Source organism: Protopterus annectens, chromosome 2.part1, assembly GCF_019279795.1.
Source record: "Protopterus annectens isolate FY-2018-M chromosome 2.part1, PAN1.0, whole genome shotgun sequence".
Taxonomy (NCBI): Eukaryota; Metazoa; Chordata; order Ceratodontiformes; family Protopteridae; genus Protopterus; species Protopterus annectens.
Window position 1 is genome coordinate 1,505,181,925 of NC_056729.1, and position 25,873 is coordinate 1,505,207,797.

General features: G+C 40.6%; 1 protein-coding gene across 1 annotated transcript in view; it reads left to right on the forward strand.

The window, feature by feature from the left end:
• LOC122794985 (EGF-like and EMI domain-containing protein 1) overlaps positions 1-25,873 on the forward strand; it is a 766,388-nt gene that overhangs the window by 472,813 nt on the left and 267,702 nt on the right. The gene's annotated exons all lie outside the window — the stretch shown is intronic.

Below are 25,873 nucleotides of genomic sequence, written 5' to 3' on the forward strand. Positions count from 1 at the left end.
TATCCTGGTGGATTTCCTCCTCTAGTCCATCAGGGCAGACCATTTGTTCCCCCGGCCCCGGTAGCCACGGTCACTTCGGATGCCTCCCTGATCGGGTGGGGGGGGCATTATCAGGGCAGGATGGTTCATGGCACGTGGCAACCGTTCGAATACCACCTGCACATAAATGTCCTAGAGATGAGAGCAGTGCTTTTAATGTTGCAAGCCCTCAATGACTTTCTTCCTTTAGGAACTATTGCAGTTCACACGGACAACATGTCCATCGTGTGGTACATCAACAAGCAGGGTGGAACCAAGTCCTATCCCTTGTGTCGAGAAGCTCTCAGACTTTGGCAATGGGCGATCTCCTCTCATCGGTTTCTGGTAGCAACGCATATCCCCGGGAAAACCAACATAATAGCGGACAGATTGAGCAGAGCTATACTCATGCCTCACAAGTGGTCTCTCAAGCAATCCATAGTGGAAGAGATTTTTCAGAAGTGGGGCCGCCCATGCTGCGATCTTTTTGCTACACCTCAAAACAGCAAATGCCCAGACTTCTTCTCTCTCTTCCCACTTCTGGGCCATCCCCCCAGAGACGCTCTTACCCAAGATTGGCCCCGGGGACTCCTTTATGCTTTTCCTCCCTTTCCTTTGATACCACAAGTACTCCAGAAAGCTACCGTCTTGAGAGCCAAAATGATTCTCATTGCCCCTTACTGGCCTCGACAAATTTGGTTCCCATTCCTTCATCGCCATCTCTTGGTGCAGCCTTGGCATCTGGACCCAGCTCCAGATCTTCTGACCCACCAGTCGGGTCAACTGCACCGGTCCGTTCCTTCCCTCAGCCTCACAGCTTGGTTGCTCCACTTCCTTACTTAGCCAGGCTTCCTATGATCTCTAATCCCGTTAGAGATATCATAGTAGCTTCTCTTAAGTCCTCTACCAGGACAATTTACTCTAGCAAGTGGAAACGCTTCTCCTTTTGGGCAAAATCTAAGAACATAGACCCTTTTACTGCCCCTATTCAGTCAGTCTTGGATTTTCTAGCGGAAATTATTCACTCAGGTTCTTCGTCTTCCACAGTCAAAGTTCAGTTGGCAGCAATCTTGAATTTCCATGTCGGGTTTGCAGACCACAACATTATGTCCCACAAACTTTGTAAAGCCTTTCTCAAAGGAGTGTTCCTTCTTAAACCCCCTGTTAGGGATCCTCCACCACAGTGGGACCTAAATTTAGTGCTGACATCCTTGATACTTCCCCCTTTCGAACCGACTGCTTCATGTTCATTAAAGTTTCTTTCTTGGAAGACACTTTTTCTAGTCGCTATTACCTCGGCTAGAAGAGTGTCTGAACTTCATGCCCTCTGTGTTCGTCCCCCTTATTTGGTCTTCCACAAGGACAGAGTATCCTTGAGAACCAATCCATCCTTTTTGCCCAAGGTTGCTTCTAAGACAAATTTAAACCAATCCATTGATCTTCCTGTATTTTTTCCAAATTATTCTAACAGGGCAGAACAAAAATTACATTACCTAGATGTTCATCGCCAACTCAGATATTACTTGGACAGAACGAAGCAATTTAGGAAGTCCGATCAGCTCTTCCTTTCTTATGCTGAAAATAAAAAAGGTCTCCCTGTTTCTAAAGTGACCTTATCCAGATGGCTATCTTCTACTATTTCTGACATTTATCAGCTTAGGGGCAAACAGCTGAGCTCAAAACCTAAAGCTCATTCCACAAGAGGTCTAGCCACTTCTACAGCTTTTCAGGCTAGGCTACCCTTAGATACTATTTGTGCAGCAGCCACTTGGGACACTCCTCATACCTTTGTTTTTCATTACAAATTGGATTTGGCCTCCAGGGACAGGGCAAGCTTTGGTTCCACAGTTCTCAAGAGTCTGTTCCATTGAGCCACCCAGGATAGAGGTGCTAGGGACGCGGTCCCATCCAGCAAGAATGAAGGCGAGATTGACAACTTAACATTTAGAAGTTATGTACCTACCATAGCGTTCCATGTTAGTTGTCTTCTCTCGCCTTCTTTCTTGCATCCCTCCCTCCTGTCCCCCTAGCCTGGACAGACCTTGATCTCCCTTTTTCTCTGGAAGATTCTTCTTCCTTGGACACCAGTTAGTTCTTGTCCTTGATTACCTGGTTTCCCTTTACAGCCTTTTTAGGTTAGTTGTTCCTCTTTCCTTGGTGGAAAGTTTTATAGGCAGTTTTTTCCTCTAGATACCAAATGAGATCTGGGTAATTACCGCCTTGCATCATGGGATATGGGGCTGCCTCGAGCTGGTAAAAGTGACTCTCGAGCTTAGCAAGTGCCGAGTCGGAGCCGAGGATTGGCTCCGAACCCATCCAGCAAGAAAGAAGGCGAGAGAAGACAACTAACATGGAACGTTATGGTAGGTACATAACTTCTAATTTAAGAAGTGCCTTTCTAGTTCCAAAATGTTAGTGGTAAAATCAGAGGGTTTCTTGGAAACTCTTGCCATTCTAATCCCTTGGGATTTGATTACATTCCATCTGGTTATAAGTGGATGCATACTTTGCTTATGGAGTAACAGGTTTACATGTGTTGGTTTCCTGTATAAGTTGTTTGACAGTTCGTTGTGGTTTTTGGTGATGGTTAGATCGAGAAATACTGCCTTGTTCCTGTTGTATGTATTTGTAAATTTCAGGAAATTTGTTAACCTGTTGATATGATAAAAGAAGGCTGTTAGTTCCATTTCTGATCCATTCCAGATGACGAATATGTCATAAATATAGTGTAGATAACACCCCATCTTTGTAAAATGGGGTGAGTTGTATATATGGTCCCTTTCCCATTTTCCCAGTGCAATGTTGGTGAGGCTCGGTGCCATAGCTGCACCCATGGCAATACCTTTTATCTGTCAGTAGTATTTCTTGTTGAAGTAAAAGTAAAAGAAGTTGTTTTCCAAAACAGCCTTAAGGAATCTTTCAGTGGTTTCCTTAGGGAATTCGTGCTCAGGAGTTTGTAGTTCCAAAGATTCAGTTACGGCCCTAATGCAGTACTCATGTGGGAGTACTGTATACAGGGCCTCCACGTTTATCATGACTAGCAGAGATTCAGAGGTTACCGGGATGCTCCTAATTTTCTTGAGAAAGTTGCTGGTGCCCAGAACGAATGAGTTACTGCTTCTTGCAAGCAGTCTGATCAATACCACCAGGAATATTGTTAAGGATTCTGTGTTACATCCCCTGCTAGCAATGACCAGTCTATAAGGGGGGTCATGGATATTTTTATGAGAAGAAGTTGAGGATCTTTGGATGCATCACTGTGATGAAGTCCAATACTCTTTTGCTAAGGAGGTTGTTTTCATTCATGTCCTGAAATTCCAGCAGGAGGTCCTCATATGCAAGGCTGCTAAGGTAGAAGTTTTGGTTGTTCATCATACCTTCAATTTTGTGGTTGTAGCTCTCAGTGTTGGTCACTTAACTACCACCCCCTTTGTCAGCCTTCATTATCCTTTGTGTTGGGTTGGAACTTAAGGTTTTCAGAACTTTCCATTCCTCTTTACTTAAGTTATATAATCTTTTTCTTGTGGATTTCTTTAGTATTTTCCTGATGTCTGCCTCAATTTCATCTCGAAGGCTGTGACCATAGGGTGAGGGGAGCACAGAAGCTGCTGGATCTTTTCCACTGTTCCTTTGGAGCAGAATTATCAGGTGTATTTTTGTCAGAAAAGAACAATTTCAGGCTGATTTTTCTCATGAACATTTTCGCGTCTGTAAGAGTCTGTGCAATGTTGCTTCTTCTCTGTGGGATAAATGTCAGACCTTTTTCTAGAACCTTAAATTATGTCATGGTGAGTTCCTTTATCGAGTGGTTCCAAATTCTGATTTTAATGTGCTAGGAGGTGTCTTCCTTTGTGGTAGGTTTTGTGGGGGGACCCATATGTGTTTCAGGTCTCTGAGGCCCTTCCAGGTCTTGTCTTTCTGGGGTTACCTATGAAAAGATTGAGCAGCTGAAATAGCGAACATATGGTCAATCACTGTAAAGTATTAAAGAAACAAAAAAACAAACAGACACGAAGGTGTTATTGCGCGCGGGGGCAAGCCCCCCTGCACCCCCCACACCCCCCTCCTGAAATATACCAACTTCGAGATCATGCTACACTGACAGTACAGCATGGAATGGGAATTATTCCTATTCCCTGCTGTAGAGCGATCTCGGACTTGATATATTTAAGTAGGGTGTGTGGGGGGTGCAGGGGGGCTTACCCCCCCTTCAATAATGTCTTCGTGTTTGTTGTTTTTTTTAATACTTTACGGTGATCGATCATCTGAAATATCGACCATATGGTTTGATATTTCAGCTGCTTGATCTTTTCATAGGTAACCCTTTCTGGTGGGTGGCGATTATCGGAGAGATGCTCAGTCTTGGGTGGTAGGCTTCCTCCTTCTGTGAGTTTCGTGGGTCCTTATGAGTCCTTGGGTGCTCTGGGCATAGTTCGAGGGGGATGCTTTTGGTTCTTGTGGTCAAGGAGGAGGAAGAAGGATGGTTGTTGGGTCCATTTCCTCGGGCTGCTGCCAGAGTGAAAAACCTGCTGTTGGCTGCAGGTGTCCTTGTAATGGTGGGGTCCTCCTATGCTTTGATCATGATGTGGTCATTGATAACAGTATTTATGGTGGCCATCATTGGGTCTCTTATGTTAGTTCTTGGGTATCCTTTATGCCCTTGGGATGTCTTGCTTCTTTTTGCATTATAAATAGAAAAAAATAATGATCCTAGTAATGTATTGCAATCTGTTGTTCATAAAAGAGTCACTGGCCCTAAGCAAGCTATAGCAAACTTTTGTGCAAACCTCTGAGATTTGATTGGGAAGAAACCTAAAGGATTAACTACACTGTCCCCAGTCCCCATACAAGCAATATCAACCCATAAACATATCCCAGGATTAATCAATCAAAGAAAAAAAGAATAACATGCTGTGCATAGCCCCTGCACAAGTAATAAGGGACCATATGTTTATTTTGAGGAGGGCCAGCTTTAAAATGGGTGATACCCAGGTGTTCAATTATGCATGTATCACGCCATGCTTTTGGAGGGGAAAGCTGTGAGGGTTCAGGTGTTCTGTAGTACATTTTATGCCTTATTTTTGGAACAGTTCTTTAATTTTTAATGGCTACCAAGAAGAATTAAGTGTGTGTCCCCAATATTGTGTGTGTCCAGTGATAAAATTGGTAGTGATAATTTTTTGCCCGTCCACACACATACTGAGCACCACCTTTGACAAGCGAGGTGTATTGCAAGATATTTTCACACAAGCACACAGATGACCTCTAACAAGCCTGGTTAGTCCCATGATGCACTGATGATTCTTTTCACCTAAGCATACATAACACCCCTAACAAGCCAGTTCTACTACAAGATGCATGGTTTACACATACACACTCAAACACACACACACACACACACACACACACACACACACACACACACACACACACACACACACACACACACACACACACACACACACACACATGCAGTTTAGAGTTGCCAATCTAGCTGTCATGTGTCTTTGGCATAGGATGGGAAACCAAATGCATCCAAACACAGGGAGGACATACATAGTCTGTACAAAAGCACTCCAGCTGAGAACTAGACCAGAAAACTTCTTCATGGAGATAAGATTACTTACTGTGCCACATTACACAGTTGTCTACAGGCAAACTGGAGGAATGTCAGTTCACCTACAGCAAGTCTTTTGATGTTAGAGGAAATTCAAACACCTGGATAAAACCCACTGGTAAGGGAGGACATGCAGATTCCACAAAGAAAGAACTAAAGCCAAGAACTTAAAGAGACAACCACACGCTGTGACACAGCAACACTAGTCACACTGCCATGCCACTCTCTGTGCCAACTGTGTCAGTGATCAGTTGCTTTTATATACATTCTGACTAAATCCTCAACAGATCCAGAAACAAAGCCACTTATTGTGTACATCTGCAATTTGACTGAGATGGAAAGTGAAAAACAATAAGGTTAACTTGTTACTGTTAGATGCGCTGCAACATCCCCACACACATGCACACATACAAGCATAAGTTGCACCAATGATCATTTTATTTCCACAAGTAGAATTACTTGTAAAAGCTAGCCATTTGCACCTTAAACTGTGTTGAGCTAATTCACAGTCGTGGCACAAATGTGAACCACTGCCAGATGTGAACGTTATTTAGTCATTTATTATTGCATTTTTCCCATAAACAGTGTTACTGGTAAATTTCTGCTTAGTCTGGTGCCTTAAACTATAGTAGAATTTCAGTAGTGAGAGTGTTCTTTTTCTGCTCCAGAATGTGTGCTTCACTGCTTTTCCAGTGTTGATTTCAGTTTTGCCCCTACAGTTTTACATTCTGCTTATAATTTACCTGTTTAAAGTTGCATTCTAATGCCTGCTGATCTCCTGTTCTCTGTGTCTTCCCCCATCCCCTACTGAGCCATTAAGCTGAAGCTTCTGAAAGAGCTCCAATATTGCCTTTATTTGAGTGGTTCCTTCTCTTGCTGCCCTGCTTCTTCCTTGAATTTTTTGCCAACCATCCTCTCTTTTCTTGTGGTGGTTTTATAATGCTGTGTCTCTGGCCTCTGCCCCTTATGGTAGTCTAATTTCCAAAGTCCCTCCTTCCCCTCTTTCATTGTTATTGTCTGTTGTATAAACTATATATTTAAGTACTCTTTCCACTTTGAGTTCCCACCAAGCAAATCAATATTACTCTTGAGTAAACCGTCATTATTACATATTGTCTCTTGTGCATTTTCCCAAAGCTCAGCAAAACTTGGCATCCTAGCCTGTATTCCAGAAGTGTTTTACTAGTATTCAGTGCCATCCAGGCAAAGTACTTTTGACTGCTAAATCACACTTTCTTATGTTATGTTGAGTGATTGCTACTGTGTCCTGCATTTGTTTGTGCATTCACTATATTTTTGTAAAAAAAAAACTTGCCCTTCCCTTTACAGTTACTGCTGTAAGACTGTTTTGAAATTGCCTTCAGCAAGGGATTTTTGACTAGTTATTTAATTGGTTTGTGGTGCAGTTGTACTTGTTCATAGGTTCATAGGTAGGTACTAGGCTATCAGCCCAAGGGCCTACGTAAGCCTAGCCAACAAGGTTCCCTGGCTTACGCCACCCATGAATGTTATTTTCCTGTGCCACTGTCGAGCAGAGATACAGAAGTGATATAGGTTCATAGATAGGTCTTCTACTGTTATTTTACATTAGGATGGCTAGATTTATTCATCTTGTGGCAGGAGGTGCTTACCTGGTCCATATTCATTGGGAAACACACAGAAAGTATCATAGTGTAGTCGTTTTATTGGCCAGAAGGCTCATTAGTTAGTTTTCTGCTATTTCTGTGCTGCTATAAATTTAGCATCTTTGCATGGAGGTACACATCCACACAACTGCAGTTAGCAGTTCCCTGTACAGTAACAAACACATAGAAAGCAGAGTACTTTTTATCATAATCTGCCCCAATAAAGTGCCCTTATTAGTCTACACCCAACAAAACACCCTTAATAACCTTCCAGCCCCAATACACAATCCCGTTGTAGCTCACCAGTCAAAGGTCTGGACAGCATGGATTTGCAATTTCCTAATTTCTCTATAGCCATCTTGGTGGATATGGGCGTATTGAGACAAAGTAACAATTGTCTTATGTTTACCGAGAAGACAGTATGTGAGAGGTGTCCTTACAAAATAGCACTGGAGGCTGAACACTAGCATACAGGCGCACATCAGGTTGTCAAACGTATGTACACAACACTTACCTCACATAGCACACAATACAAACATAGAGTAATGTATGATGAGGTACTTAAAAGCAATCTTTCTAAACAACAAAAATCATCTAGATGGCCAGTTGGCAAAACTATGTCTCAGCAAGCCCAAAGGCACTCAAAAAAACAATACCGAACACTACACAAACAGTCACTTTCACTGGATCCTCAAACGCTAAGCCCTAAGGCAAGCAAACACACTTCTCAGGACCCTTGTCATAGGAAGACTTCATTGTAAGATATACTGATGCCCCTCTAACCAGACTGAACAAAGCCAAGATAATGTATAGTTGCTTATCTGGAGGCAGGATCCACCAAATTACACACACATTCAAGTCATTACACCACAGGTACCAGTATGATTCTGTCATAGTCCATGTAGGTGTAAATGACCCGAGATGTAACTTTATGGACTATTTGAAGAGGGAAATTATGGAGCTCTGACAGTGTATCTTAGGCTAGTATGAGTCAAGCATTGAATGGCATATTACCATCACCGAGAACGATGCCATAATATGAGCAAAAAATGATTCATTTCAACAATTGTCTGTCTTCCTGGTATCATTCTAAGGGCATCCCAATACTTGTCATCTTGGGAGGACATGGTTAGTAGGCCAAGTTGTTGTGACAAGGATGGTCTGCAACTGTACCCTTTAGGCATTTTAATATTGAATTTTTTAGGCAATGCCAAACTGACAAAACCTACTGACATAGCAAAATCAAGTCAACTGAGCCTCAAGTCCTTTGTGGTAAGAGAGCTGGAAATGTTGATGACATTCTGGGCACGCCCTTCTCCCATGCTGCCCTCCTTTCACATTCTGGAATATTGACTTCAGCAGTACTGACTGTCAGAGTTAAAATGGCTTCACTGAACACTCTTTCACATTTAGTCAGTACATCCACCTCTTTTTCCTCTGTCTGCTACCTATGCCTGCTTCAGACGCTTCATATGTAGGAGCTAGCTTTTGCTTTTACATATGCATTCCATTCATTAGGTGTTTTTCACTGTCACTGTCCCCTCCCCATCTCTTCCCATTTTTGCAGCAAGGCTATAATCTCTTGTTCAGTTATGCTGTTCTGTAATTTAAACAGCTGCATTCTGGTTTGTACATACTATAAACGGTTGCCTGCCAATGTCAGCAGAAAAGAGACGTATGTACTAATTAGGTTTATGAAAAGAAATATATTGTCCTTCGGCATCCTTATCCTGACTGTGAACTATGAAAGCATCTGTTTGTTGCAACTCTATGAACCTATTAAGATATCAAGTGATTTATTGATAACAAGGAAACTTTCTAAAATGTTAAGTTCAAGCATGATTTAGTTCACCTGCTTGTATTCAGCACCACACAAAGTTTTGTTTTATGCAAGCCTGTTGAATGGTATTCTAGACTTCTATTTAGATTGCTTCAAAGTCATCAATATTATCTTCTGTGTGTGTAGTCAAAGCAGTATGGATGTGATTATAATTTCAATGTGTTTTGTGTAAATGTTTATTCTGCTTTGTACAGAGTTTTTTTTTTAATTTACTTGAAGCAATTAGGTGTGTATGATCTTGTTTTTTCCCCATTGATTAATTTTAAAGCTATATCCTCCTCTTTTGCTGCAGTTTGATGTTTTTTCTATCATTGTATGTAGTTACGTAGTTGCCATAAGTATTGCAGTATTACAGCATTTTATCATGTGTTGCTATCTGCTAATTTTTGTTAAGCACAGCTTGTAGCTTTTTGTATAACTATGTATTGTTTTTGTTCACAGATTTGTATCTTTTGATGTTCAGTATGCAAGCACAGGGTAGAAAGGTTTCACAGCCAAACCATGCAGTAAAAGTGCAAGAAGGACTCAGCCAAGCTAGAGTCTTCACTGTGCAATACTTTAAATCTCATGTAGTGAAGGCCTGTGGGATATATGCAAATGATCCCTTATGGACAAGTCAGTTTTTCAGCTACATGGCTTCTGAATGCCCATTACTTTTTACTTTTTAAGTTTTTACGGATACATTCAAGCCAGTAAAACAAAACCCACTATCTGTAGACATGTCATGTTTCAGACTTTTCGTGACTTTGTCAATACAGCATAGGTGGGTTGTTTGGTCATTCGTTAGAAAAGGTTTGCAATGTCATCTGGTGCAGTAAATGTGGTATCATTTACCACCAGTTATTTATTTATTTATTTATTTTTTATTTAATATTTATTTATTTTATTTGTATTTGTTACCTAAGGTAGAGCACTAATTCAGGTGGAAATATTATAAACTCAGCCCAGGAGCAATGTCTGGTTAAGTGACTTGATTATGTACACACAGAAGGCACATGGAGACTGTGACCATGTAACCCAGGGCTATGGTTAAAAGACCTTATGAGCAACTTATAGCCATGATCCTTCCTCTGCATTTCCAATGGGTGAAGGAACAGCACAGATTTGACCAAAGTGTGAGAAAACACAAGGAAATATTCTTTAAGTAATTTGAATGTGTTAAACAATTTTTCCAAACATGTATTTTTTATCTCACTTCCACTGACTGACTGTGATCTGCTCATATGTGGCAAAAGTTATGTATTTATTTACTTTACTTATTAACCAAACCACATGGACAAAAAGGGCACACAGGCAAAGCACTCAGTAAAAAACTGCAAGAAAGACCCAGCCAAGCTAGAGTCCACACAGTGTAATACCTTAAAACTCTTCTAGATAAGATTTTTATGATATATACTAATGACCCTTAAAGACATAAAACCGTTTCAGTTACATGACTTCTGCATGCACCTGATTAGGTCTTTATGAGTACATTCAGGTCAATAAATCCACACCATACTAGCTGTAGGTATGCTATATTTTGGAGTTTTTTCTGATTTCATCAGTACAGCATAACTGGATTGTTTGACTATACTTTAGAAATTCAGAGCATTTTACTGAATTATTTGTTTGTGTGATCGTTCATTATTTGGTTTGTATATTGATATTTTGCAGACACCCTAATGTTTATGGACATCAGGTTTAGTTTTAAGTTCTTTGTTTCTTAAATATAGTCCAACAATACACGTACATTGTACTGATGAGGCATAATTGGTGGATGCCTGACTGTATCACTGCTTACCCCATCCTTTAAGTCATGTTGTGAAGTAGTCTCACTAAAAGTTGTACCATGACTGACTGTACTGTGCAGTGATATACTGATACTTTATTTTGTGTACAAGTCAATAATCATCATTGTTTTTGTGTTTTTATTGCCATGGTTTGTGGTCCTAATACTTTGTGTTTATTACAATGGAAGTTCTCCTGTATTGCAAATGGTGGATTTACTTTTAGTGCATCCCTATTAGATTTACTACTGGTCTTCAAACTGCAGAGTCCTACATTGATTCTTTATTATATAGTACATTCTCAAGATTATACTTTAAGATCAAGAATCTCAAAACTGATTCACACAATGGGCCAGACAAGATTGATAGATCCTGCTGGGGTGTTGGTTTTGTGCATCATTCACTTAACAGAAGCAATTATTATTAGTGTAGGTAGGAATTTTCCTAGTCATTGCAAGTCATTTAATACAGGCTCAAACTGTATGTCAGTAATTTTCTGCTTCACATGGATTGGGAGCTTATTCCAGGGATTCGGGATCCTTTGAGACACATATCTGTCATGCCAGCATGTTCTGTTCATGCTACAAGCAAAATTTAAATTCTTGGATCTAGTGTTTCTGGTGCTATTCATTTTGCAGATATGCAAAAGGTCCATCTGGGTTGGATTGAATGATGCCATATATGCCAGGCATAGATCGCCTCTCAGTAACCTGTAGGAGACTGTGTATTGAGAAAGGGCTTCAAGGCAATTTGTATAAGACACTGCTTTAATACCCTGGATTGTCTTGTTGTGTAACATGTGGCCATCCTGTGGCTTTGCTTATTAGACTAGCTAGACTACTGGATCTGTAGTTTCTGGGGTCAGTTGATGGTCCAGCCTTGTGAAGAGGAATAACCATTGCAGTCCTCCATTCACGTGGTACATAGCCTGTTTTGAGGCTGTAGTTGAAAAGTGACTGAAATGGTCTTGATAGGTCACGTTTAAAGCTGTTTGGAAGGCAATGTATGGTATTGTTTTGGCCCATTGAGGCTGTGTTTTTGGCCTTGGCAAGTACTGCCATGGCCTGTTCCTTGCTGATAGTTGGGGTGGTTATGCTAGTAGGGATTTCATGTGGTGGGGGGAGACAGGACACAAGTGTCTTTGTGTTAATAATACTGAGGAAACTACATTCCAATTGTGTTGTGATGCACACTTTATTGTTATTGCTGCTGTGAATCATCAGCACTTTGTGATTCGACCCAGCTTGAGGCACTTAATAATAATATTGCATGCCTATCCTTTTGTGAGTTTACTTACTGCTCAATGATAGATAAACAGATGCTCTGTCAAATTCCACTGTGTGATAATATACCGAGTGCAACTTCATAGTATTATTGCCGAGTTGTAATTAACCATCTCCCTGGGGGTAAACAGTAGAGTAAAACAAGGATTGGTAAATGTAGCTAACATTCAATTAATTTTATTACCAAACAATTTTTATTTACAATGGAAATTTTTGGAAGAGTCTGCCCTTCCTGATAACAGAGCCAAGTCTAAAGTGAGATCACATAAAATCTGTCAGTTTTAAGGCTTAAATTCTAAAGAACTCTGCAAGATAATATACTAGAAGCCTTGTAAATTAGCACAGTAGTTCTGAACCCATGTTTCTGAAAATATGACTGTAACATTATTATAGACCTTCTTTGAGAAGGTCACCAAAGCAATGGATGAGGGCAAAATAGTTCACACTGCCTACTTTGACTTGGCCAAGGCATTTAACACAATACCCCACTTGAGCATTGTTGTCAGACTCAAGAAGTTAGGTACAAACCTGTATGTCACCCGATGGATAGCCAACTGGCTCACAGACAGACATTAGAACTCTGGAGTCCACCTCTACAAAGAGGCCAGTCACAAGTGGAGTTCATCAGGGATTGGCCCTTCGACCGTTCCTTTTTGGCATTTACTTCTCTGAAGTCAAGACCAATGTCAGTGTTCTGTGGCTGACTAAATTTGCAGATTATTGCAAATTAGAAGATGTCATTGAATTAAACACCAACACAAATCTTCTCCAGAAAGGGCTGACACAAACACCTAGTGTCAGAGCCGTGGACTAAAACTAAATGCCAAGAAATGCATAATAGTATTCTTTGGGAAGTCATCCACCCCTGGTAACTATCATATTGACAATACACCCCCTTAGAGTTGAACCAGCAGTGAGGGACTTAGGGACACACATAGTAATCTTGCCTTTGACCATCACATGTGTACAGTAGTGAGGAAATCATTCTATGACACACAAGTTATAAACAAAGGCATGGCATCTAGGTCCAAGGAAGTCATTGTTCCACTGTATTCGGCATTCATCAGACCTTTCACTGAGTACAGTGCCCCCTTTGGTATGTACCTAACCTGGTATATCCAACAACTGGAATGTCCACTGAGGTTCCTCACTAAAAGAATACAGTGCGTAAGTAAAATGTCTTATGCAGACCACCTCAAGGCCCTATCCGTGTATTCTGTCTCCTACAGGCTATTGAGGGGAGATCTATGTCTGGCATACAGGGCATTGTCAGATTGCACTCTGATGACTCTCCTGCTTATCCACAAAACAAACAGCATCATAATTACCCATTCTAAAGACTTAAACCTCACTTGTAATATAAATAGGACCTGCTGGAGAGACACGTATATATCCCATAGACTACCCCAACTTTGGAACAGGCTTTCCATCCATGTGAAGCAGAGTTCCTCCCTAACTCAATTGAAGTGCAACTTGGATAATTGAATGGGGAACAGGAAATTCATCCCTGGTTTAGCACGTGTGTCTCTAATGGACAAAGACAACCTATAAATGGTTCATCTCCCAGACCTCTGCTTGTAAATGTTTCATCTCCTAAGCCCCTGCTTACACTTATCAAGGGTATCAGAACTTGTCCTAGATTTGGGATGCATGGCTAGGCTTAAAAAGGTCCTTGTGGTCGTAAGGCTAGTAAACACATATGAACCTAAGGACCTATAAACCAATTACCATTACCAGTAATTAAAGTACTGAGATAGAAAGTTGAAGGCATGACTTGTAATACTGTGTGATCATAACCACATCGCTTAAACATTTTTTTTCTCCCAGCTTTCCTTGAAAATAATATTTCTGGTGAACTCTGAGAGAGTAATGAGAAGCAAATTAATGAAACAGTAACTTAAGAATATAATTTAATATAAAAAGTGCTTTGTGTATTGTAATTTCTATAAAATGTCAGTTAATGGGCAACAGTACATGTTTCTACCTGAAAATTACCATTGACATTAAAGATGGTAATCCAGATTTGGTTATGTAGGGTTTTGGAGGAACCTCTCTAAGTTAAATATAAACATAATTGTAATGATAGTGTTTTCAACATTTGTAGTAGGTTTTGCATGATGGTTAAGGTTTTCATCTTGTAGACACAAGGTACAAGGTTTGGTTCTGACCCTCGGTTTTTATTTAATATGGTACTTTAGGGAAGTTAACCTAGTATTCACCTGTGAACTTATTTTTGTAATTGATATACTCGTATCTGTGTTAAATTGGTTTAAGTATATAAAAATGTGGTATAAAAATGCTTCATGTCACTATCCAAACATTTCTTTTTGTGAGCTATATTTCTAACTCTTGCTTTTGTGCAAAATGTGTACTTGTTTATAAGGAAGTGAATATGGGCCTAGAGGGATACAAGCAAGGTTCACCCAGGTAGGAGGATTTGGGGCCTCCTTGGGGCCCTTTTTTCAGGAGAGAGTAATGCTCTCCTTGCTCTTTAGCTTCAGATGTGCAAATACTGATGGTACATAACTAGTAGACAATTTGTGTGTAGCAAAAAGACCAAAGGGTGAGGAGGAGGAATGGAAATGTGAACTTCCAACCCTGAACCTGAAGTATTGCCTGTTTTTTTTTGTGAGGTAGGTAGAGTACTAGAGTTTGAAGTGGCAACTGGTGAAGAGTGTTACTTTTATTCTTATTTTGTTTCATTTGCAGAATATTTTAAAGACAGAACATTTTTATGGGAGGGTATGTGTAAAGGACCTAGGAGGTAAGAAGCAAGTGATAAGATGTACTAGCAACTGTGTGTGCATGTGTATTTGCACGAGCACTTGCTTGCATGTGTTTTGTGCTCTGTGTCTTTGCGATATAGCCCCTAAGGTATCTCCATAGCTGGTCTATGGGATACATGCATACTTTTGATGATTCTTGGCTCCAAAAGAACTGAATATAGTTTAAGTTAGGCTTTCCTTGCTGCTGAGCTCTTAATAACATCCTGTATGGGCATGTAACCTTCGGCCATAACTAGGAGGCATGTAACTGGTCTTGAAATCTGTCAGAAGGCTGATTTTTCCCTATTGCTAAATCCCATTCTTGTAGGACTTCACAGTAACAATGATACCGTAATCTGAACATCTGCGATTAGAATGAGTGCTCTTATACAACAATGCTTTGTATTACTTGCTTGGCAGCTAATGCAAACATTTGAACACTGATGAGCTGGTTTTAAAAGTCAGAAAACTTATCCATTGCCAGGCCACTAAACTACTCATTTTTCAAAATAATTGCTTATTGACGAGCATGTAGGTTAGGCTCAACTACTCTTAGCTTTTTTTCTAAATTTAGAGAATACCTTTATTTGTGATGTTTAGTTCCGCAGTGGTACAGCGGTAGCGTTGTTACCTCACAGCAAGAGGTTCTCCCGTTTGATTCTTGGCTTGGCTTGGGAGTGCCTTCTGTGTGGAGTCTGCATGTCCTCCCCGCTGTTGGGTAGCGTTCGAAAGACATGCGTGCGTAAATGGGCGTGCCTTCATTGAAGGTTGGGCATCGAGCTGGCACCTCAGCGTTTCGTAAAAAAATCTACTGCCAATCATTAGCGGACCGAAGTTCCGCTATGGCGACCCCTTACCGGGAAAAGCTGAAAGACAAACAACAACAACCTTTATTTGTGATGTTTACCACCTGCCGAAGGGTGGATTGCACTATTACTATTACTATATAGCATAATATACTGGCAAAATAAAAGACTGAACAGCGCATAGGAGGTACAGAATTATTGTTGAGTTTATTGCCTTTGTAACCAGTAATAAAACATAAGTGGAAATTATTATGGAATATGCAAATTAAAACTCAAGGTAGTTCTGAGCCTGCTTTCATCCAGTAATAACAAAATAAATTTTAGGATATGTTCTGCATTTTTTCTTCTGCAGGAGTATTATTTCCTGTTTAACCTCAAGGGAATATTTTTGCAAGCATTCTCATCTGGCTTGTGGGGAGGGCTGTTTTGAAGGCCAAAGGTCATATCAATAAAGATCTCAGGTCTTTTCACTTAGGCCTGCAACATACAAAGACTTTTATGTACTTTCTTTCTAAAATTATTTACAGGCGTTAGGTTAGCTACCATTATTATTTTAGGTGAAAATATTGGTAAATTGTGCTTTTTTTTTCTCTGAGTTAGTGATTAAGATTCATGGTTCATCAAACATTCACACTAACTCCTATAAATATACACACACATACTGCACCCCCCACCCCCACCACTTCTGTTGGCCAGGGCTACAGTAGTGTTTTTATAAATAAGGAAAATTTGGTATACTGCAGATTTTAAAATGCAATCAGACAGTCCCTTAAGTTTCTGTCTTACAGGCAGAGCTCATATAAACAGGAAAGGTAATTCTGTATCATAGGTTTTATTTTATGTATCAAAGTCATGGAGCTAATAGTTTTATAACAGATTAAATTAGAGAAATTCCACATTGATGCATACCTCTCAGAAAGTTCCTGATTTGGTCTCATAGTTTTGCCTTGTCCCTCATTAACTTTTGATTTTCTGTTCAATCATAGATGAATACCTTCAGTAATGACAGACTTTAAAGTTTCATACTTTTATTATTCAGAAAATGCATGTTGATGTAAAATCTGTTGTTCTATTAACATTTTAAATGCATTAAGGTTGTATTTTAAAGTTGTCTCTAATTGTGGGCATTTGTCCCCCAGTATTTTTGGCTTAGTCAAGAAGTTTAATGACTAAGGGATGAGTGTAAAGGGAAATGTAAGAGCAGTAGCAAGGATGAGCAAAATGTGAACCACAGTGGCTCAATATACTGAGTAAAAGGCAAAATGAACTCCTAGGACATCTAATTTCTGCATCTAGTTAGGGGTATATGTGGACCAGACTGCTTTTATAACAGATGCAAGGAGCTGTGTTAAGCATATCAGGTCCCATGATCTGGGTACCTATCTGAGTGTAAAGTTCAAGTGTGACTGAGCTGACATAGTAGTAGTTACTGAGAAGATGGAAGACTTTGTTTTAAGGCTGAATAATTTTAGGAGACTTGGGATTTGGCTGCAGCACTAGCAAGTCTTTACTTCACCAAGGAGAACAAGACAGAATGGATGTTATAATAAGCTGGAAGAGCATCCGGGTGCCAGCTGCTTCTTATGAGTGTACAGTACTCCACTGCAACAACTGCTGTTCATCTCAAGTAGGTAATTGTGAATAAGAAAAACAGGCACTCTGTAGGCAGTCTAAGGTACTTGCATGTATAAACTTTCTTCACATTAACAGTATTACTAATTGTACTGGTCCAGCAGAAAATTGGGGTTCGGAGTGGCTACTGATGAAAAGTGTTACTTTTACTGTTTTTCTGATGTGCTAGCAGAATATTTTAAAGATGGGGTATTTTTAAGTGAGGGAGTGTTTGAAGCAACTGGGTGGTAAGAAGGAAGTGATGGTATCATCAGCATATAACAGGGTAATGAAGGCACAAGAGCTGGAGATTCAGTTACAGTTCAAAGAGAACGGAGTAGACTAAATATTAGGATGTAGTGAGTATCCATTGATGTTCTTCGTGTTTCACTGTTGCAGTCATCACATTTGGGTTATCTGCTTGCAGTAGCCCTCAGTCGGCCTGATTATCAAAGTCTTGGGTCCTGTGTCGGCTGCAGTCTCATCTTCCATGACGTCAGGTAGTCAGGGATATATTACATCAGTCTTTCTTGCCGTGCGGTGCCCGATGCAGAAGCAGTTCGCAAGTGCCGGTCGGCCAACTCCTGAAATTTTCATTTTCGAGTTTCAAAACCGAAGTCTTCCACTAAGCTAAGTACCCTGTTAGGGAAACTTTTTCTTGCTCTAAACCGATGTCAGTGAAAGTTAATAATTATATTTCTTGTGGAAAGCAAATCCCTCATAAAGATTTTCATTCGTACTACATTCCTTGCTTAGGCCCTGACCATGAAGTACCTCGCTGTCGGTTTTGTGCCTTATTTAAACAACGAACTATTCGTCGGTTCATTTACACTTCTAAATATTTTGGTACTCGGTTCAATTATCCAAATATGGCTTTGGTAAGCCACTTGACTACCGACATTCTGATAAAGACAGAGACAGACTGCATAGGTCCAAAGCTGCCGACGACGCTTCTCCTAAGCTAGTCGCCTGTTCGCCAGTACTCAGTGAGGCACTTTCACAGCCACTGATACTCACTACTTCAGATTTGCAGGCCTCTGCTGAGACCCATTTGAAGTTCGGTACGCCGCAAAATGCTTTAACTGTGGAATCTGCGGATGTCTCTACCTTGGATGGGTCCAGAGCCGCCGTGCAGGCACCGGCTTCTGAGGGTGTATTCAGGCCTACTGACTTGCATATTAAGCCAACGCCGTCTTCTTCTTCAAGGCCTAAAACTCGATCCATGCCTAGAAAACCGACACCCAAACCACATGGTCAGGCCTCTATGCCTAAAAAAAAAAATGATAAGAATGGCTGAAGACCTTATTACTCTAATCAGGGGAAGCCACCCTTCCCCCTCTAAGAGACCTAGGACTGAGTTTCTTTATGATTCTTCTGATCAGGATTCTAAAATTTCTGTTTCCTCTGATGACCAGGATTTACCGTTATCTACCTATGAGGATTCTGATGCAGAGGACTGTATTCCCTCTGCTTCCCCTCCAGAGGATTTCTCTTTTGGTGAAACCTTACATACTCTTAGGGAGCATTTTCGCTGGGAAAGCCAGGATTACTCTGACTCTAAAAAGAGGCTTAGGGATTTCTTACTCCTGCCCCAACACAGGCCTTTAGCTCACCCCCCTGGATTGGACATTGTTGATGATGCCTTCTCGGAATATAGCTTGGCCCCTGACTCTTTACCTCCTGCTCCTAGAAAATGTGATAGATATTACAGGGTTCCTGACTCTTACAAGTTCCTCTTTAAAAATCCTACTGCAGATCCTGAGATCATTTCACAGGGACCCAAGGGCATTAAGGCTACTACTGCCAAAAATCCTACCCCCTCTGATAGAGATTCCTGGGTGCTAGACAGATGAGGTAAGAAGGTATACACTTCTGCAACCTTGACCATTAGGGCCTTAAACTGCCAGTTTCATATGTTAAAGTATCAGCAGCCTGTTATTGGATTGCTTAAACAGGAAATGATGTTGATTCCTGACTGTACTGAAAATAAAGATTTACAGGATTTAATGCATTCTGCTGAACAAGTTGGGAAACATACTTTGCAATGTGGTTTTGATTCACTAGAGGCATCTTACAGGGCTGCTGTGACTGGATCTGTACTTAGAAGGCATGCTTGGCTTAAGGAACAATCTTTGCCAGATCATGTTAAAGCTAAATTGCTGGATGCTCCCTTAAACCAAGACCGCCTGTTTGGCAACAAAGCAGAAGACGTACTTAAAAAGATGGAGGAAAATCTAAATCTATGCAAACTGTTAAAGATTTCCTGCAAGTACAGCCTCCTAGATTTAGTAGGCATTGGCCCTCTAAAAATTGGTCCTTTTCTGCCTCTTCCAGGCCTTCTCAGTCCAAACCCAGAGCCAGCAGAATGCCCAGGCTTCATTCCCAAGGTACTCACAGGACTAAGCAGTGGGGGGGGGCTCCCACTTCCAAAGCAAGGAGTGGTAAGACTCCCCCTATGGTAAACTGTCTCAATGACTTAACTTTAAATCTTCCAAGCCCTGCACAACTGACTGTTCCTTTAAGGGGAAAGATTGCCCTGCAGGCAAAAAATTGGGAACTCATTACCCAAGACAAATGTGTTTTGAATATAGTTTCCCAAGGATACAGATTCCACTTTCACTTCTTACCAACTCCAAATGGTTGGCCAGATCCACCCCCAAATCAGTGGGCAGAGGCTCAAAAGCAAATTCTCTCTCTCTTAAGCATCAGGGCTATTCTACCTGTTCCAGAAGAGGGAAAGGGGACAAGGTTTCTACTCAAGGCTTTTCCTGGTGCCCAGAAAAGACAACTCCTGGTGTCCTATCCTGGACCTCTCTATCCTAAACACATTTTTAGTGATCCCAAAATTCAAGATGCTAACTCTTCACCAGCTGTTTCCTATGCTAGGCAAGGATGCCTGGTTGGCAACACTGGATTTAAAGGAAGCCTATCTGCACATCCCAATAAGAGAATCTTGCAGACGATACCTACACTTCAAAGCAGGCTACATGCACTGTCAGTTCTCTGCACTGCCCTTTGGCTTATTAACTGCGCCCAGTGTATTCACAAAGTGCCTAGCTCCAGTCATTGCATTTTGCAGGCAAAGTAATATGCAAATATATCCATACCTGGACGATTGACTAATTCAGGCAGAAAGCCAGGACATACTATTGAATCATCTGGCATTTGTACAGAAATTGCTAACTTCTCTGGGATACACCATAAGCAAAAAGAAATCACATCTTGTACCATGCCAACAAATTGTATTCCTAGGAGCAAGCTTGAATATAACTTCCCAGATGGACTACCTCATGCCAGAGAAACCAGTTCATTTGTCAGCCTATTTCAAACTATTGGCTACAAAGACCCAGCTATCTGCAAGGAAAATACTGCAAGCCCTGGGGTTCATGGCCTCCTGCATTCTTCTAATTCCATATGCAAGACTGCATATAAGGAAACTACAGTGGTATCTAAAAAGCCTGTGGTGCCAACATTCTCAGGATCTAGAATCAATGATTCCTATCATACCTTGTCTACAGATAGAGTTCCTTTGGTGGGGAGAGGCCTGCCACCAAAACAAGGGATTGCCATTCACTCTACCCCCTGCGGCCCAAACCCTAACAACAGACGCATCAGACTATGTATGGGAGGCTCACTTGGCAGGGAAGTGCATTCAGGGCAAATGGAACCCAAGTCCAATGCACCTGCATATCAATCAAAAAGAAATGTTAGCTGTACAGAATGTTCTGACAGCCTTCAAGGACCACATTCTTCCAAGACAATTATTGGTAAAGACGGATAACACCACTGTTATGTGGTACATAAACAAGCAGGGGGGAACCCACTCATACCCTCTCTGCAGACTAGCCATGGCTCTGTGGAACGCAGCCTTGAGCTACCAAGTGCACCTACAGGCTCAGTTTCTGTCAGGAAAGCTAAATACACTGGCAGACAACCTAAGCAGAAATCTCATGGACCCACACGAGTGGAAACTGGAATCATAGACATTCAACATGTTGAGAAACAAATGGGAAAGCCCAGAGATAGACCTCTTTGTCTCCCCCCCAGAACTACCAATTGGACAAATTCTGCACAAGGACTCCCCACAAACAAGCTTGGAAGGTGGATGCCCTGTCCTTCACCTGGAAAAACCTATCGGTTTATGCCTTTCCCCCTCTGCCTCTCCTCTCCAAGGTACTACTAAAGATCAAGCAGGACAAACCAAGGGCAATACTGATTGCACCAGATTGGCCACACCATCACTGGTACCCCGTCTTGTGCAGTGTGTCACTGCTGGCACCATGGCACCTGCCTCAGACCCCTGCCCTGCTGTCCCAGCAGGAGGGCCAGATTCTGCACCCACAGCTTCAAATCCTGAATCTGGCAGCCTGGCTAATTACCTGATCTCTCCATTACCATCCCTCAGCAAGCAAGTGATGGATGTCATTCTGGAGGCAAGGAGGCCTAGTACTAGAAAATCCTATGCTGAAAAATGGAAAATATTCTGTTCCTGGAGCCAAACACAGGGGATGGGCACAGCAGTGCCCAATTTACCTCGGATTCTTCACTACTTAACTGAGATGCTTCACAAGGGCCTTTCCTTTTCCTCCATCAAAATTCATGCCTCAGCCATTTCAGCTCATTACAATACAGAACCACCCTTCTTCACTCATCCACTGCTGAAGCATATCCTCAGAGGGCCCAAAAACATAAGACTACCCAGGAGACCCAGCCTGGGACCTTAACTTTGTATTGGAAAAGCTCCCTCTACCTCCCTTTGAGCCAGCTGCAAATGCAGAGTTGAAATTCCTTTCTTGGAAAACAGCCTTCCTTCTAGCCATCACTTCAGCAAGAAGGGTGTCTGAATTACAGGCCCTCATGGCAGTGGAGCCTTTCATCATCTTTCATGTGGACAGGGTGTCCCTCAGGACCAAACCCTCCTTCATGCCCAAGGTGGTATCCAGTGTGGCCCTTAATCAGTCCATTCGTTTGCCAACCTTCTTTTGTAATCCACAGAACAAAGGAGAACGAATACTACACTCCTTGGATGTGCACAGACAACTTAGATTGTACTTGGACAGGAATAAACCTCTCAGGAAATCTGAACAGCTGCTGGTTGCATTTGCTGCAGGTGCAGAGGGGAAGGCCATTTCAAAGCAAACCATTTCTAATTGGATAGGCCATTACATTCATTTCTGCCATAAGCACCATGGAAAACCTATCCCTCAGGGGATAAGACCGCATTCATCCAGGGCTGCATCTACCTCTATAGCCTTTTTCAGGGGTGTCCCTACCAGGGACATCCTAGACGTTGGTACCTGGAGTTCTGTACATACCTTCACCAAGCGTTACCACTTGCCAATTTTTTCTAAATCCAAAGCTGGCTTTGCCACTGCAGTCTTGCCGGGCCTTATATCTGGTCCTAATGCTATCTAATTACCTCCTCCCATCCTTAGTTTTGGGAATCTACCCAAATGTGATGACTGCAACAGTGAAACACAAAGAACATAGTACAGTTGTGTACACTTATCATAAATGTAGATGTTCGAGTGTATTCACTGGTGCAGTCCTGGTTTCCCTCCCTCCAGCCCCCTGACTTCTATTGGCTATACCTCTATTCTTGTTTACTATGCTTAAAGCTTTTTGGTGTATTTGCTTTTTTGTTGGAGGTGTAACCTTGTATATAATTGCTTCCCATTATGGGGGCACCTGACGTCTGGAGCAAGAAAAACTGATGTAATAGCGTCGGCTGCATGCTTTATACCCCTGACTACCTGATGTCATGGAAGATGAGACAGCAACTGACGCAGGACCCAAGGCTTTGATAATAAGGCTGACTGAGGGCTACTGCAAGCAGATAACCCAAATGTGATGATCGCAACAGTGAATACACTCAAACATCTACATTTATGGTAAGTGTACACAACTGTACTTTACTGATGGTAGGATAATAGTATTGTGAGGAGTTATCATACAGTGTAGATGCATCATCTTGCAATGAGGTCCTCAAACAAAGCTATGGTTGGACATATGCTGTAACAGAAGCAAGTGCAAAGACAGTACTGGCCAGATGTCCATGGAGAAGGATTCTGTGAATATAGTCAGAGTAAGAAAAGTAGGAAAAGTACTGGTGTTTGATATATCAGCTATGCCACTGTGAGCACATCTATTCATTTTCTGTGTTAGGAATAGTAAAATTAAGTTAACCAAAACAGTTTCTAGTACCTTAGCAAGAAGGACAATGAATATATAGCCCATTATTTTAAAGGGGTAGTTGGGTGTAAATATTCAAGTTTGCAGGAAATTAACTTCTATAAAATAAAGAAACTAGATCTGATGTTGTCCTTTTCATTCTTCTTCAATCCATGGGTTCAGATCCGATCCTTGGATCTGACTCAGCCGCATACTGTAGACTTCAGATCCAGCTCTCGAACTGCTCCCTCTGCCCACAATGCACTATTCCATCCTGATTACTGCAGATCTCATTTCCCGCCATCACAAACAGATGCAGGTTCCTCTCTCGAGCTGTACTAGTGGTTTTTGTGAGTTAATTTATTCATCTTTTAAACTAATCTAAAACGTTTGCTGCTTCTCTCTCTCCCCAGTCTACATATCAATGTTCTAGAGATGTGTAGCAAGAACAAACCACCAGTATAAATGTTAATCCAGTGGAAATCCACACAGCAAATAATAGAACAAAGAACGACTGGAACACACAAACTGCTTGTCTAGGCCAAAAACACTTTAGTGAAACTTCTTCAGACTTAGTACACAAATATTATAATAATAAACTCATTTATATAATGATGTCATAATTAATTAATTACACATGCTTTTGATGTTCAACAAGGAAAGGATTTAAAGAGACGGTACAATTCAAGCCTTGCAATATATGTGCAGCCAGGCATAAAATCCAATAAAATTCATCTAATTCAGTCTGATGTTAAATATTTCTACCATGAGTTGAACTGTTAGTAACACATAAAATTAAAAACTTCAAAAAACATGAGCAGAACCTTTGTCTTTTTGGTGTCTATAAAGAGCACTAGTAATAACTTTTCCTTTTATGTCAGATTGATATTTACTTATCCAAGCTTTAAATTTCTAGTTTGTTTTGCCCACATAGAATGCAGTGCATTTTTGACATAAGGCATAGTAAACTATATTACTGGTATTGTAGTTGCCATAATCATATAACTTAAATACCATGGAGATGACTGGATGTTTAAAGAGGTTATAGCTTAAAATATACTGGCAGAACCTGCATCTACTACATTTAAAGGTACTCTTTTTCTTAGGTCTAACTTATTGACCATTCCTGGTTCTTTGTAACATAGCTTGTTTTTCAAATTCTGACTTCTGTTATGGCCAAAGGCTGGCATATCAGAAAGACATTGATTAAGTTCAGGAACATCTCTTCGACTATGCCAATATTTCTTAATAATATCTTTGACATAATTAGTGTTGGCATTGTAAGTAAGCATGTATCTAACCCTAGAACATCTGTTAGCTAAATCCATATTCATAGTGTCAGATTTAGTAAATATGCGCTTAGTTTTAGTTTGTCTTAATGAGATAACATCACTGTAGGCAACCTTTAACTCATTATTTTTGTAACCATTGTCTTTAAAGTCAGAAAAAGCATCATTAAGCTGCATAGTCATAGTTTCGTCAGAGGTATTCAGCTTGGCAACTCTAATAAATTGATTTTTAACAGCATTTTGAACATTTACTGAGGGTGCATGCTGCTGCTATGCAGATATGAATTCCTTTTTGCTGGTTTCTTGTAAAGTTTAGTACCTAGTACCTAGTGCTCCTGTTACATCCTTAAAAACAGTAATATCTAAACAATCAATAAAATCTGTATTTGCATTGCTCTTAAATCTTAAAAAAAGTTGTGTTAGTTAAATATTCAGTGAAATCATTAAAACTAGTAATTTCACCTTCACAAATGAAAAAAAAGATCAACAAATCGACAATAAAGTAAAACCTTGTCTAAAAACAAATTGTTGCTTGATAAAATATATTGATGCTCCCATATATACATAACTATGTTAGCATAGTTATTAGCTGTAGACATGCCCATTGCTACTCCTTGTTTTTGATGATAAAAGGTATCAGGAAACATAAAAACATTATTAGTTAGGACAGTTAAAAGCAGTTTACAAAGAACACCTATATGAGATTGTGTATATTTGCTACACTCTAATAAATATTCTTTCACATAAGAAATGCCCACATCAGTTGGTATATTTGTGAACAGAGAGTCAACATCCAGATTTGCAAAAATACTGTTAGTTAAATTCTTGTCTCTTGACCATTCATACAGTTGCTTTAAAAAAACTGCAGTATCCATCAGAATTGTGCCAGTATATTCAAAACCTGTCTTTAGTTGAGTATCAAGGTATTTTGATAACAGTTCAGTTACCCAACCATCCACTTAAACAATGGGTCTCAGTGGAGAGGTAGTCATAGATTTATGAACTTTTGGTATCCCACATATGAATGGTGTAAGGGGATCACAAACTTTAAAGTATTTTTCTGTGATGTAATTTAATGCGAA